At 46.0% G+C, this 14,561-nt stretch overlaps 1 long non-coding RNA gene across 1 annotated transcript in view; it reads left to right on the top strand.

The window, feature by feature from the left end:
• The window catches only part of LOC142603013 (uncharacterized), a 117,257-nt gene extending 106,726 nt beyond the window's left edge, over positions 1 to 10,531 (top strand). The window contains exon 3 of the long non-coding RNA XR_012836884.1: positions 10,133 to 10,531. This is a non-coding gene — a long non-coding RNA (uncharacterized LOC142603013). The remainder of the gene's footprint in view (positions 1 to 10,132) is intronic.
• The last annotated feature ends 4,030 nt before the right edge of the window (positions 10,532 to 14,561 follow it).

Genomic DNA, 14,561 nt, shown 5'->3' with positions numbered 1-14,561 from the left:
ATCTTTAACACACGGGGAGTTGCAGCAGGCCAACAGCTGGTGCTTCATCGCTCGTGTCCAAGTGTTGTTGCCCATGTGCTTGACAGTGAATTAGCTGCTAATAACGGATTTCACTTCAGACTCTTCTGAAGTGAAACATTTACAAGAACCGACATGCTGCCAAGTTTAAAGCCTGGGAACACGAAGCAATTTCAAACCTGTCATTTCCTCACAGAAAGGGGATTATTGCTTTGTTATCAGCAAAGATACTATGTTATGTAGCTTTCCTGCCCTTGAATTATCTAGATCGCATGGGATGGCCGTGGGTTATACTGAAAAATACATCTTTGGGGTCTGTGTGTTTATATAATGTATATGTGTCTATGTAAACCTCTAGCATGGAATTCACTGCTTATGTGCCTACCCAGTGCAGTTGCACAGACCACATACAAGCCAGCCCATAGAAGTGTCAGTACTTACAAACTCGCCAATTGCCTCAGACAGCCTCCCTAACAAAGATTTATCGTTAGCTCGGCTCCCGCTGTTTTCAGCATTCAAGGTGCTTCCCGTGATAGGTATAAGGAATCGGTGCAGCACCTGAGGCACTGATTGAAGGTAAAGTTGGCAAATACCTTTGCTTTATTCTTCGGGCCATAAGCCTTTGGCTTGTATAGCTGAACTCCAGATGCTCTGAGAGCCATCTCTTGGTCACAGCATTTCTATAGCTGTGCTTATTTTTGTTTGTCAACACCTGAAGGATCTGGTAGATGATAAAGTTACCAATTGACATAGAGTGTGGATTGTGCTGTTGCACCAAGAAAGAAGCAGTTGAACATGCGTTCCCCATGGGTAAGGCATCCTGTGCTCACTGCTGGGTTTTGCAAGGCATTTCTGTGGTTTCTGATGCTCATACTGGAGCTTCAAGTAATGTGTTCACTTGCCCGTACTGCAGAAAAGTGAGAGGTGCAGCTGGGCTGGACCTAGTTTTTGAAAACACTGGGAATCCTAAATTGGAAAAGGTGTCTCAGCCATGCTCTGGCTTTGCACTAAAGCCACGTGTCTGCTGCTGCGCATTCCTTTTACTAGTTAAAGAGCAAGAACCACAGTGGACAAATTCATAGTAAGCTACTGGTTTGTAGAAGAAGAAACCTTCTGCAGTCGTAAGCTTTGTTTCATTTTCGATATGACATCAAAGCATACAGTGATAATAAAACACACTAATATTTTGTTCCTATCTGGTAATTAGCAATGTAAATATTCTTATGGTGCTTTCCAGTCTTTTCTTTTGCACATTTATTTCCTCTGCTTCACAATCTTTAGTTACACTGGCCTGAAAAAACACATTATTCAGAATGTGCATATTTCTTGAGGAGCAGTTTTAACTTTCTCGCAGCTCCTCAAAAAACCAAGAATTTATTCAGAGTATCCAAGGCTAATATCCTGTAGTTTTGCAACAGAAGTTGTCATCATGATCTACAGAAAACAGCATCCAAACTTACATGAGATATAACAGTGATCCCATCATCTTGTGTAGGGAAATAAATATGTATGTGTGATGTATCTATACATCGATAGTATATGCCTATACATATACATCTTTGGCACTTCACTTATATATGTCAGTTAAAATAACGTGTTTGAATATTTAGACTGTAAACAAAACATTGGGAGGTTATGAACTCTGAATAAATTCTTACAGTTAATATGCATATGCATTTACCTTTGCAGGGTAGTACCTGCTTAATAAAACGGTGTTGTACTGCAGAATTGCCTTTGATTTACAGCAGCAACAATGTGCTGATTGACTCAAAGGAATTGAGACAGCAGGTCTGGCTCTGTCATGAGATTTAATGTATTTTTTTAACTGTTTCTTTCTAAGTGCAAGGCAGCTGCATCAGCCAGTAGGCACTGGCAGGTTTTAAAAGGGCATTTCCCTCACAAAAGCAGATATAAGTCATGGGAAATTTAAATTCCTTGCTACATGAAAACCAGAGGATGAAAAGAGGCTGCTTGGAGGGCTCATTGTTTGAGAATTTCTTTTAGGAAGCATTTCATCAGTAAATCTGTAGACTTCACTGCTTCTTATTCTAAGCCAAGTAGGAAAAAACATAATTTTGCCTGTCAACACCTTGGATTAAAAATGATGAAACAAGCATTTGTGGCAAGTTAATTGTTCCTTGGGTATTTGCAACCCCTGCACAGAGTGGGTGTGAATATTAACTCCGGCAAGTAGCAGGCTTACCACACGGGGAGGCCGTATTAGCCAGACATACATGGTCCCCAGTAGGCTCCCTACCCAGACAGCGTGTGCACGACAAGGTCAGCTCGACCTTCCTTAACTGTCAGCTGAATCAGTAAATACGGCATTACAGAGATCGCAAAGCAGCAACGCAGCCTGCCGTGGAGGGAGGGAGGGAAGGAAGGAAGGAAAACAGGTTTGGAGTAAAGCTATTATTCTTTAAGAAGCCCATAGCTATAAAACCATGACACAAAAATGTTTAGTAGATGTTCCCATGTCCCATGTAAATATCCAATTCATTTGTCTATCACGCAGGTACGCAAACACAGATTGTCTTTTTCCCAAAGACCTATGGTCATGTTACGGCAAATAGCTGGTGCACTAGCATTTGGATTCACCTAAGATTATCTGGAGTAGCACGTATTTACCCCCAGAAATTGTCAGAATAATATACCATCAAAGCAAGAACTGTATTTTTATGACTGCATCTAATTATGTGTTCTAGGGTTTTGTTTTCTCTTGATATTTCATTCTGCTCAGATCTCCAGATGTGTGTGCACATGTGGAAATGCGGGGAAGTGCTGTAAGCGAAGTGACAGCAGAACCAGAGAGTGGCCAGGGATGGTCTTTCCACACGGGTCCCGAGAAGAATATTCGGAGGAGGCTGACTTGTCTGCGCTCCAGATGCTCTCAGCATGAGTAGCACTTTGGTGAAATCAGGTTACTCAGTCTGGTCTAGGAGGTAAAGTTAGAAATCAAATGTGCAGTAATCTTTCATATTCATCCCATCTGTCATTACTCTTGTGCCTAACACAACTGTTGATGCATTTGTTCTTGCAATGCTGTCTTGGGGCAGAGTGGTTCTATAATCCTGATTTTGCAGAGAGGGAGCCGAACTGCAGAGTCACCTGGCAAAGGTCAGGCAGGAAAGCTGGAGGCAGCAAAGGGAGCACAACAACTTTCTTAAACCCTTAGAGACATTCCTGCCCATCAGAGTAATCCTGTGGGGGATGAGGATTGAGCAGGGCAGGCACACAGGCATGGAGCTGTAACTCACTTTGACCCTGTCAGACGCTAAAGGATGTCTCCGTGTCAGCCAGAGGGAACAGCGGTACCGCTGCATTCCTGGGACGTGCACAGGTGACACTTGTTTTTGAGTTTACGCACCCAGGACAAGGGCAAAGCCAACGCATCCCCTCAGGTTTCATTTCAAAGCTGTTTCTGAGGGATCCAAAGGGATCATGGTGAGAATTGATAGCAGAGAGGGCAGGAGGGAGGTGGGATGAAGAGGGCGTTCTTGAAGGAAAGCACAAGGTCTTAGAAAGAGGCATCCAGCCTCACTTGGTGCTAGTTGGAGAGGCTCCCAATGCTGCGGTGGTGGCACTGACAGCTCAGGGGTGAAAACTCTCTGCCTCTTTGGCGCTGAACTTGCTTTGCATTTATGCTGGTATGTGCTGGGGAGCAGAAATGAGACCCGCTTTTCTTCATCTCTGGAGTCAAATAAAAGACTCGTGTTGGGTCCTATTCCCAGCTCACTCCCTGGCTGCTGCCTCGCGTTTCCTGCCCTGAGGCTGCTCTCCTCCCACCCATTTCAACCCTGGTGGCAGATGCTGGCTGGTCTGAAGCAATGACACCTCTTCACTCAGGACACATCAGAGAATGCCAACACATTTTGGGCGGTACTGACAGCCATCACCGCTGTCTTTCATTAGCAGCCTGGCTGGTTTCAGCATGCCTTTGTGGGAAGGGACTAGGGAGACAACCTCAAGATGCGTCTAATCAGCTGTGATTTTTGCAGCCATGCATTATCATTGCTTTGCACCCTGTGTCATACAGTACTTACTTACACATAAATTCCTGCTTTGCTTTGCTTTGCTTTCAGTTTTCTTTGCTGTCCCCAAGGATTAATGCAGCTTTTTGTTGTAAATGCAGCTAGACATGAGGCAGAGCTGGGAGGTCACGTCCCAAGATGAAGTTTTGATCTTGTTCTCATTCCTAGCCTTAATTTTGTGACCAGGATGCAAATCACATGTAAATACATGGACCTTGAGTCTGTCTTAACTTTCTGAGATATCTTAACAGAAATGCTCCTGCTTGACACTGCTACGTGAAGAATTCTGCACCAATTAGTTGTGTATCTGGATTTAACTTTTGCTTTTAGCTGGATTTAGCTCCAGTGACCCATCCTCTTCTTTGGATGAGGGGGAGATGCAGGTGTCTCAAAAAGCAGCTCAGTATTTTGCAGTGACTGTTCGATAATGATGCAAATAACCAAGTACAATGACCTAGCAGCAGTCCCCAAGTTTGTTATCTCACTTGGTCCACCAGGACAGCGTGGATGCTGGGCAGGGTGGGCTACAGCCAGGGCCGTTCCCTGGGACACCCTCCTCCCCTGCAGTTAATTTTAGGGTGCGCTCCCCTGCAGAGCTGGCTGAGCAGATGTGTGAGTGTGATAGCACCTCCTGAGACACATCAGTTTTGTTCCTTTGCAGGTGTTTTCTTTTTCCTTTTCCTGCTGTGCTATTTTTACTCCAGTTTGAACTGGTGTTTAATTTGCCTCTTTTCACTTCTTGCCTCTAATAACAGCTCTCTCTCATCTCACTGCTTTGCCTGATCATTTTTCCTCCTTCTTTGTTAGATGTCTGGTTTCTCATGTTCTCCTTTCTTCTCCCCCTGCGTATTCAGTCTTGCACACTTCTCTTCACATACATTTAATGTATTGTTTATCTGCACAGCTCCCCAGGGCATGTTCGGCCAGTGTCTTACAAGGCAGGGGAGAAGGTCCCAATCCTGCCAGCTGCTTGGATGTGGGCGCACAGAGCGCCATTTCCACAAGTAGGGCAGATCGAGAGACTCACCTCTGCTAAAGAAAGCCTATGGACCACTGTTTTCCTTTTGATCAAGCTGTTGTGATGGTCCCATACCTTATTCCTGAGTTTCAGCCTGCCGTCTCGCCCACTGAATTTGCTCTTTTGCTAGGGTGTCTCAGTCCTATCTGAGTAGAGTAATCCTAAAGCGTAACGCTTTAGGAGTCCATGCTCGAGAGTTGGAACTAATGAAGTCTAATTTCCTACAGGCTTGTTTCCCATGGCTGGCTGACTGTGATCTCTAAGAAAAAAAGATCCAACTCTGGCTTTTTGTCTTGTTGGAGCCTCATGTGGCTCTCTCAGTGTCTCACTTCTGACACCTCTGCAGTCTGTCCCCTGTTTGAACGGCTTTTGTTGTCTCTTGTACTCAGATACCTGTTTTCAGAAAATCGATAGGAACTCAGTTACCCTTCTGTCCTCTACCACTCCAACAGACTCGGTTGAAACAAGGCACAAGCTTCAGCAGAAGGGTTCAGGATTGCAGTATGATTGCCAAAGCCACATTTTGCTCAGGAAGAGAGCAGCTAGGCTTGCCACAAGATAGTTCTTTTGTCTTTCTGCCTTTCAGCGCTGCAGCAACAAGCTGGCTGAGCAAATTCTCCCCTCCCGTTCGTGGTTAAATACAGGGACCTTCAGCTACACGTGGTTGTCTTCATCTGCGGCACCGCCCAGGACAGGCTGGCTTAGCTTCTGAAACCTGACGACAGCAGGTTCCTTCAGAGAAGTGTGTGGCTGTGGGTCTGCGGGGCCATCCCCAGCCGATTCCCTGACCAAGGGCTCCCCTTTTTCTCTGGGGTCCTGTCGGCCCAGTGGTGGCTGGGAGGCTGTGAATTAACAGCAGTAGATGGAAGGAAGAAGGAAAGGGTGTACAAATAAGGATATTGCTGGGTGACTGCCTACAGCGCCGATTTAAGCTCCCATCTAGCCAGGTCACTCATGCATGCATGCATTTTGGGTTTTTGAAAAGTGGGAGTAGTCTGGTCAAATTTTCCTTTTGCATTTTCAATTTCCTTTTCTCCACCCCCACCAAATGTTTCTCTCTAGCAGAAAAAGACCAGGAGAGTAGTTTGCCTGGCAAAGATCTGCCAGAGAAGTGACCCCCTGCAGATTAAAAGAAAATAAAATAGTCAAAGACCTGTTAATTATTCTTGTATTGTTCAGAAGCGCTGAGAGCCTACCCCAGAAGCAGCCATTTAAATGCTCACCTAACCCCAAATCCTGCCAGGCCCACCCTGAAGGATCTTTCCATGCCATTCCTGGTCCAGTGACATGGTGTCCTTTGTTGGCACAGATTGGTGCAGGACAAGTCGCGTGGCACCGCAGCCACCTGCCCTGTGGGAACGGGACCTCCCACTGGAGGAGTCAGTGGGGTCCCATCACCTGCGGGATGGAGCTGGCTCCTGCCCTCACCGGCGAGGAGACCAGGGTCTGATCTCAACAATCATGAGCTGGAGCAGACAGAATTGCTGTCCAGATGGTTAAGTGGGAATGTTTTTCCCATTTCGGTGGGAGCTTTGAAGAATTTGTAAATTATTTTCTTGCTTGCTGTTTTGGAATAGAAATGAAAATCTCAAATGGTTGATGGCAGATTTGTAAAAGAAACAAGAAGTCAGGACAATCTCAATATTTTATCTCTGATTTTGACTTTTTTAATATTTTTACTATTACAGAAGCCAAGAAATCAGTTAACATGCAGAATAAAAGTGTTTCTCATGAACAGAAAGGAAGATGGAAGTTTCTTCCATCTTCTCTTTCCCACAAAAGGCTTAAATTTACAGCAAAGAAACAAAAAAAAAAAAAAAAAAAGGAAACAAACTGACATGTGAGAGGAATGACTGATGACTGAAGGGGGTATTGGGAATGTGTTGTTTGTATATCTGCTGTATCATGAGCCAAAGCTAAGAGTCAAACTGAAAGACATCCAATTAGTTAACAACCTCTCAATTTGCGTACATTTTAAAAAGTTAAATAATAGCAGGAAGAAGCTGGGCCTGCTGCTGCCTCTGCCCCAAAATACCATTGTTCATTCTCCCAGCCTGGCCAGAGGCCAGCCGCTTTCAGGCTTTTAGCCACTGGGTGCATTTAAAAACCATTCTGTGCTCCTGCTTTCTTGTCAGTCCGAGTGAAATCATTGTAAACAGCCGTTTTCAAGTGTGCCCATGTGCAAACAGAGTGTGTTGTTGGGTTCTCTGGGGTTGGTTGGTTGGAGCAGGGGCAGGACGGATGAGTAGCTCCAGAGCACAACACTCAAGCCTTTCCAGGGTCTTCTCCCACAAACATCTGCTCAAGCCTGAGGGTGGTTTTTTCCTGCCAGATTCAGGATCTTCAGCAAACACGGGGGGCTTGTTTGAGGTCTGCACGTACACTGATTGAAATTGGGTCAGTGCAATCCCCTGATGGTGTCAGTTCACCACAGCCTTCTCTGGGTTGGATGAAACCCCAAGGAAAAGGCAAAGCCATCGCACTGAACCGTAGAAATACCCAGGTGAGGGAAGCAACTCTCCAAGAAAAGCCTCTACCTGAGAGTGTTTGGCCATTGTTTTTCCCGTGGATCTAGGGATGGTTTTTGTGAGCTCCTTAGCTAACCTGACTGCTATAGGACAACATATGACCACTGAAGTCCTCTTTTATGTCTTTTGAAATATCTCTGCAAGAAAATTATTTTTTTTAACACATCTTTTTTTGTTTGTTTGTTTTCAATTATACAGAGGGAACAGGGAATAGTTTGGGTTTTTTAAAACCTATATTTTCTATAGACATGGACATTTTCCCTTGAAAATAAGTGAAGAAAGAGGGCAAGCAAGCAGTAGGAAGCCAGCTCTGGTTAAATCCCAAGCCTCTCAGCTGTTGCATTCATTTTCTTTGCCCTGTTTACCTTTCCTACTGTCTAAAAAAGCTTCTCCACTGTGCAGAGCCCTTTTGCTGGGGGGGTGGGATGGAGGTGGTGGTGATTGCTAAATCGCTGCGACTATTGAAGTTGCTGCACTGCTCCACTCTAGCACTTGCTCCCACTTGCCATCATTTTCGTGGCGCTTCTGTGGAGCTGGTACTGCCAGATCCACTGGCATATTCGATCAGGAAGGAAAATAGGTACCAGATCCCTTTTCTGTGCTTGTGGCACTTCTTCTGAGCTGGGGACTGAGGACCACTCACAAAGTATATGAGGTGCAGTCAGAACGACCCTGTTTCATTCCCTGCAAGGCTTGTGCTCCTGCAGAGTTTGTGTGCTCAATGCCTGATTTCCCCTGCAGGCACAGGACCTGCTCTGCAGAACGGAAGCATTTCCAGGCTTATTTCTATCCTTTCATGTGTGAACTACAGGCTGGTTTGATCATGTCTCAGTACTCATATATATATATATATACACACACACACTTTTATAGCACGTCTCTATCTCTGCCTATGAATGTGTGCACTCATACACATGCACTCACACAAACTGTAGGTGGCACTTCGAGAATTAGCAAAGATGCTGCTGTGGCCTGTGTCAGGGCATGGATCTATGCACGCCAAGCCAGGGGGACGGAGGAACAGAAAAAATGGATCAGCAGTGAGGAAGGAAGAGAGAGAGCAGAGGCTCCCTGGAAAGAATACCCTTCTTGTTCCTCGCATTCATGGAGACTGCGGTGCTCAGCTCCTGACAGCCCCTTTGGGAGAGATGTGCCAATACCCTGTACTTTTCTTTACAGTATGTTTTACTTATCTGCCTCAGAGGAGGAGATCTGCTGTACTTATCACCCCAGGAGTTCAGCTGGATACAAATGTTAACTGACTGGAGGAGAAACAGCTTGCTCCAAAGGTTTTATCATTGTTTAGTTCGTAGCAAGTGAGTGCCAGGCGCAGATTATGCATTTACAGAGCTCCTGGCCCTCGCCTGCCTGAATTGTCAGGAGAGAAATTCAAACCACACTGTGATCAATTTACTGTCTGTCAGCAACTGGGAACTGAAGGGCAACCCTGGATCGATCCATTCTTGGAGCACTGTCCTCGTTTCAGAGATTACCTTGTTCCTGCTGTGCTGTATTAACACTTCAGGGACCGGGTGTTAGAGGGCTCTGCGTGTGCATGTGGGTGTCACCTTTGCGTGATGTCTTACAGAGGCGTATATGAATTTCCTGCAAAACTTGCTCTGTGTATGTTTAATGCTGCTCTGTATGAGATAGCGATTGGCCTCTTCAGTTGTATGCTATAGCTCTACAACACACAGGGGGTCTCTTCTTTTGTTCTGGGCAATATGAGCATAGATTTTGGGAGATTATTCTGTGCTTACCATGAAGCTCTGAATGCCCCTGGAATGTACATCCCTGGGTGCAATACTAGAGGATGATAATGGAGAAGAGTTTGCTGTGGTTCACGTTGTGAGAAGCCAAGAAATGCTTCTCAGCCTGCTGAAATGGCATCACATGAAAACGTGTCAAGTTTCTGGCCTTTCCAGCATCTGGCAGAGGATCTGGGAATGTCAACATTAATTTTTAAAAAAAAGACTAAATGTCTTAGAACTCTGTAAAAGTGAGGCCATGATGTTAAGAGTTTTGTTCATTTGTGTTTTGGAAATTGTTGCTCTCTTACTCCTTAGGGTTGTCAAGGTGCCAGCCTTTCAGAGTGCCTCACTTAGCTGCTCCCAGCTGGTGTGATGTGGATCCCAACAGCACCTGAAAAACCAGCCATGGAAGGGGAGTGCCATTTCATGGGCACATGGCGTATTCTTATTTTTTTGCAACGAGACTTAGCAGCCAAAAAGGTAGAGGTGGACTGGGACTACATACCTGTAACCCACTGGTAGAGGCAGTCCCCTCTCTGCCAACTGTTGGGCAAATTATTTCCATTCCCCTTTCCCACTCGGAGCACCTTTGTGCACTGACTGCTGCAAGCTTGGGTGGAGCAGGGTGAGCAGATGGACGACTTTTTGCCTAAGGCTGTAGCCCTTATTTATCCTCCACCCTGGTGCTGGTGAGTCTGTTTAGGGAAGTGAGCTGGCAGTATGCATAATGTGGGCTCTATTTAACAGTTCTTTCTTTCTTTTTCTTTTTGTTTTGTTTCGTTTCAGATGAATGCCTTGAAGATGCTGCTGTGTTAATCATGGTGTTTGAAGTGGATCTTGCCTGTATGAGCATAAGTGAATGAAATGGCAGGGCTATCCAAGACCTTGAATGAGCACAGTCCCAGGTAAACCTGCATTCATAATCCCAGGTATTCCTAGGGATATTTGTCTCAGAAGGCTGCATTTCAGAAAGATATCAAGACTGATAGACACCCAGAATCACAGCTTTGTCCCATCCCATCCTGTCAATACCTCTCTGAAGTTTTCTAACAATAATAAAAATCCCAGCTGTGTGAAATCCACAGCTTTATTTCTTTTTTCTTCCCCCTTTCCCCTGCCGAACTCCCTTGAGCATGACATCAGCTTAAGCACTGTTCATTTAGGATCTTCAGCTTTCAGTGCCAGATGACAATGGAGCCAGCAAAGCATGCTTTGTTAGCTTTGATTCTGTTCAGTGTGGTGTAGCACAACAGCTGGAATAATTGAGATAATCTCTCGGCTCATGGGGAGGAGGGGGGAGGGAATGATGCTGAAGCAGGAGGAAAAAGCAACGAGGAAGGAGAATTGGCAGCACAGGAGCACGAGTGCTGTAGCGCAGGGGTGTTTCGGCAGTCGGCAGGTTTCAGCAGCTCTTTGGAGTACTTGCACCAGGTGGGTCCGGTCTGGTGGCTACTGGAGCGCAGTGGAAGGTGCATCATCACTGACTGTGTAGGTCTGAGACTTGTTTCCCATATACGTGACGGAACCAATGTTTTTGGCTGTTTGTGAGGCCCAATTCACTGCAGTGTGAATGTGCTGGCGACTTTCACACTGAAGATTGACAGGGTGCTTTGAACAAATTCTGTTCTGAGTCTTGTTCATAAAGTCAACGGAGGGTCACAGTGCCGGCAGCTCTGAGCAGCCACTCCTTGAAGCAGGCAGAGGACGCAACTCCTCTGAAAAGCGCTGTGAGACCTGCCTGTGCTCACAGGAACCTGCTACCCCAGGAGCACTCTGCAGGAGCAGCCTTTCTTAAGTATTTGTACTGCTTTATCTTAAACAAAAACATTTATCTGAGTTTGGAAGAAGTTGAAGCCTGCCCAGGTTTACTCTGCTTTGGAGGCAAAGGCTGTCTGCGAAACCAGCCAAGGAACAGTGGATCCTCCTCTTAGCTTAGGCTTGCAGTGGATGCAGTTTTCACTCCATCCTTCCACGACCAGACATCTGTGAGGCTATTTTGAGATTTACAGAAGGGAAAGCAGTAAGTCATATCCTTGTAACCATAGTGGTTGTAGAGTTTTGGAAATTAGTGGTGATGCATATACTTCAGGGCTCTCAGCAAGGTGTTATCCCAGCATTCCATTCCGTCTAACCTGGCAATTATGTTTTTCTGCATAATAACTAGCCCACTTGCAGCAGTTACCTTCTGTTTCCAGCATTTGGCACCAGCACCTTAAGCAAAGATAAGATTTGTCTGTTTGATCTTTAAAGGTCCCTTCCAACCTAAACCATTCTGTGATTCTGCTGTCACTCTCCATCAATCTGCTGTCCTTCCTTTCTCTACAAAATGTGATACACCTGTTTCTGCAGGTGTATACAGCTCCACAGCCGTCTCTGGATCTCAGCTAACTCTTGAGAGGCAGTCACACATGCTTAAAGCAAAAATAACAGTCTGAAAAATAAGCTAAGGAGCCTGTTTTGGATGCTACATGTATGTAACTATGTTTTACAAAAACCCTAACGTGCCATGGTAAACTTTACTTAACAGACTGCTTAATCTCTACAAATGTTAACCTCCAGGTTTTTATTTACTGAGTTGGTGTTTTATGATGCCATTGTCTAATTGAAATGTGTTCATTCCTTCTCCAAGTGCCACTGCTAAGCATTTTACTGATATATAGCAAGAGAACTGGATGCGATTTGCTTTCTTTCAGAGTAAACTTGGGAGACAGATGGTGTTCAGACAGTACAGATGTGACAGCTTCCATTGCCTTCTTTATGGAGTCTTTCTTGCCAGCTAAGCACTTTTGTTTTCAAATGACAAAATTGTAATTTTCATGGGCACCATAGAAAAACAGGCAGGAGGGCACAAAGAAGATTTATATTTGCGCATCTTCAGCAATGAGGCCGTTTGCTTCCAAAACCAGAGCTGGAGGTAGCTGGAACTCGCTTCTTATCGCCTCTTGAGCTCAGGCCATTGCATACAGAGCAGCAGTTTGGATAGTCCCAATCCTTCCCTCCCGCTGCCATCGCATTGCTTACCTGGAGCTTTCAAAAAGAAACCAATGGCTCACTCTTTTGTTACAGATGGGGAGCTTGAGAGTAAGAGAAGGGATCTGGGCTGCATGGCATCGGGAAGCAGAGGGAGGTCTGGGAATGGAGCCCAGCTTGCCTTGGTCTGGAGCCAGCACGGCGGGCGCTGGACCCAACCGCTCTCCCAGGGGTGGGTGGGCAGCGGGGGGGAGGGCAGGCAGACTCCCAGAGCCAGGGGGCATTTATTCCAGTATTCAAACCCTTGCAGGTTGGGGAGATTCAGAACAACAGATTTGTTAGCAACATCTTTTTTTCCTTGTACAGCTCAGGTGCTTGAAACAACAGAGGAACTGCTATTTCATTTGACATCATTAATATGCTGTTATTTACCATGGGGAGAAACGGCAATGCTGTTCTGCGCGGAGGATAAAAAATCCTTTGAAACTCAGTATCTTGGATTATCACAAAGGTGAAGAGCTCAGCAGAAGAGGTCTGTCCCTATAAAGCATCTTATGGGCAGTCTTACTGTCATGTTACTGTGCACCCCAGACAGAGCTATCCCGGGAGATGGGTTGGAGCTTTTGCCTCAAGCAGTCCTTGCGACTCTGCTGTTACTGTGGATGCTTTTCACTGCTAGCCAGTCACCTGCCACTAGCACTAAAAGCCCTGGGAAGCAGTGATAAGGAAGGCCAGGTCTGGCTCCAACCCATTTCTTAGAAGCTGTTCACCTTTCATAAGCCACTGCTTTCGGCAGTGTAAGTTAGAGAATGAAAGCATAGCTGCCCTAAAACCTGTGGGACTTGTGCCAACTGGGCTGGAGTTTCAGTCCGGAACAAATACAAGAGCTCTCTGAAATACTGCAAAATGTGAAATTTTGGCCATAAGCCCCTCTCACTTTTGAATAAAGAGATGCATTTATTTATTTATTTTTGCAAGGGGCTCTAGAAGCCAATTTTTCCTCCCTGGAAAGACAGCCGAGTCTGTGCTTCCTGCACTGGAAACTCAGGGCCACTCTCCAAACCAGACTTGCTCCCTGCTCTGACGCCAAGCTGGCAGGACAGGCACGGTCGGAACAAGGTTCCTGGTGCACCCAGAACAGAGCTGAGCACAGCTGGCAGCTTGGCACAACACTGCTACGAAGTTTAGGCAGTTTATTTGCTGTCATGAAGACCAGGCAGGCTGTCAGCAGGCTGCCATCATGCATTCCTCTCTGCAGACTACCTGTGGACACATGGCTGGGGGATCTAGGGGTCTGCTGTGGTCCTGGCTGCCTCTGGTAGGGTTAGTTGGAAACAGTGCTAGAAATACTCAGAGCAGCCATCTGTGGTGAGATGACTCTGTCCCTGTGTATTCATAGTAGCTGCATAGCTTTAATGTGCTTGTGTTCATGGTTGTTGTTAATTTTCATTTCTGATACCAGTTAACAGAGAAAGGAAAGTGTCTGGTTCAGAGCAAAAGCCAACCTAGGACTGCGAGTCATTCACCTGACGGTGGCTAGAAGTCTTCCACAGTCTCCTGATCTGTCTGTTCTGTCTGCAGTGAGGACAGCAGGTGCTGAGGACGTGGCCTGACACTGGGGATAAGATGATGGAAGGGCTATCTTGCTCCCCACAGCAGCAGACCTTCTGCCAGCTGTTGTCCTCATGTTGGCCACATGCTCCCACCGTGTCCCTTGTGCCAGCGCTGGTGCTTGGCTGCTCCTGGGGTGAGTCCATTCAGGGGCTAAACCAGCAAATAATTTTCTTTTGGTTCAGTGCTTTGGACTAGCTCTGAACAGGGGCCAGATGAGAGGTGGTGTGAGCATGAGGGACAGCCCCAGCCCCAGTCTGGCAGCAGCTAATTGCCAGTAAGCACCAGTTTAGCAGAATCCGAGATACGGAGACAAACTCTTTGCTGGTTTTGGACCAAACCCGCCTGCAAACCCATGGGTGGCTGGTGTGAAGATACGGCGTGAATTTGCTCTTTGGTTTCAAAGGGGATGAGCTGTCTGCAGTAAATCAGGCAGGTTGTGCTTATGACTCTTCCTGACAGTGCCGTCTCTCTTGAAAATCGTTCTGCTGTTAGGTGGCTATGGTTTCAATTCATCCAGCTTCTAACATATTTTGCTGTTTATCTGTTTAATTGCAAGGGGCTCATTGCCGTGCTATCTGACTACAGAGTGCCAATTTAAGTGTCTATAACCCTGAAAGTGCAGTGCCCATAT

The sequence above is a fragment of the Balearica regulorum genome, chromosome 9 (genome assembly GCF_011004875.1).
Source record: "Balearica regulorum gibbericeps isolate bBalReg1 chromosome 9, bBalReg1.pri, whole genome shotgun sequence".
NCBI lineage: Eukaryota > Metazoa > Chordata > Aves > Gruiformes > Gruidae > Balearica > Balearica regulorum.
This window is presented reverse-complemented; position numbering and strand designations above follow the sequence as displayed.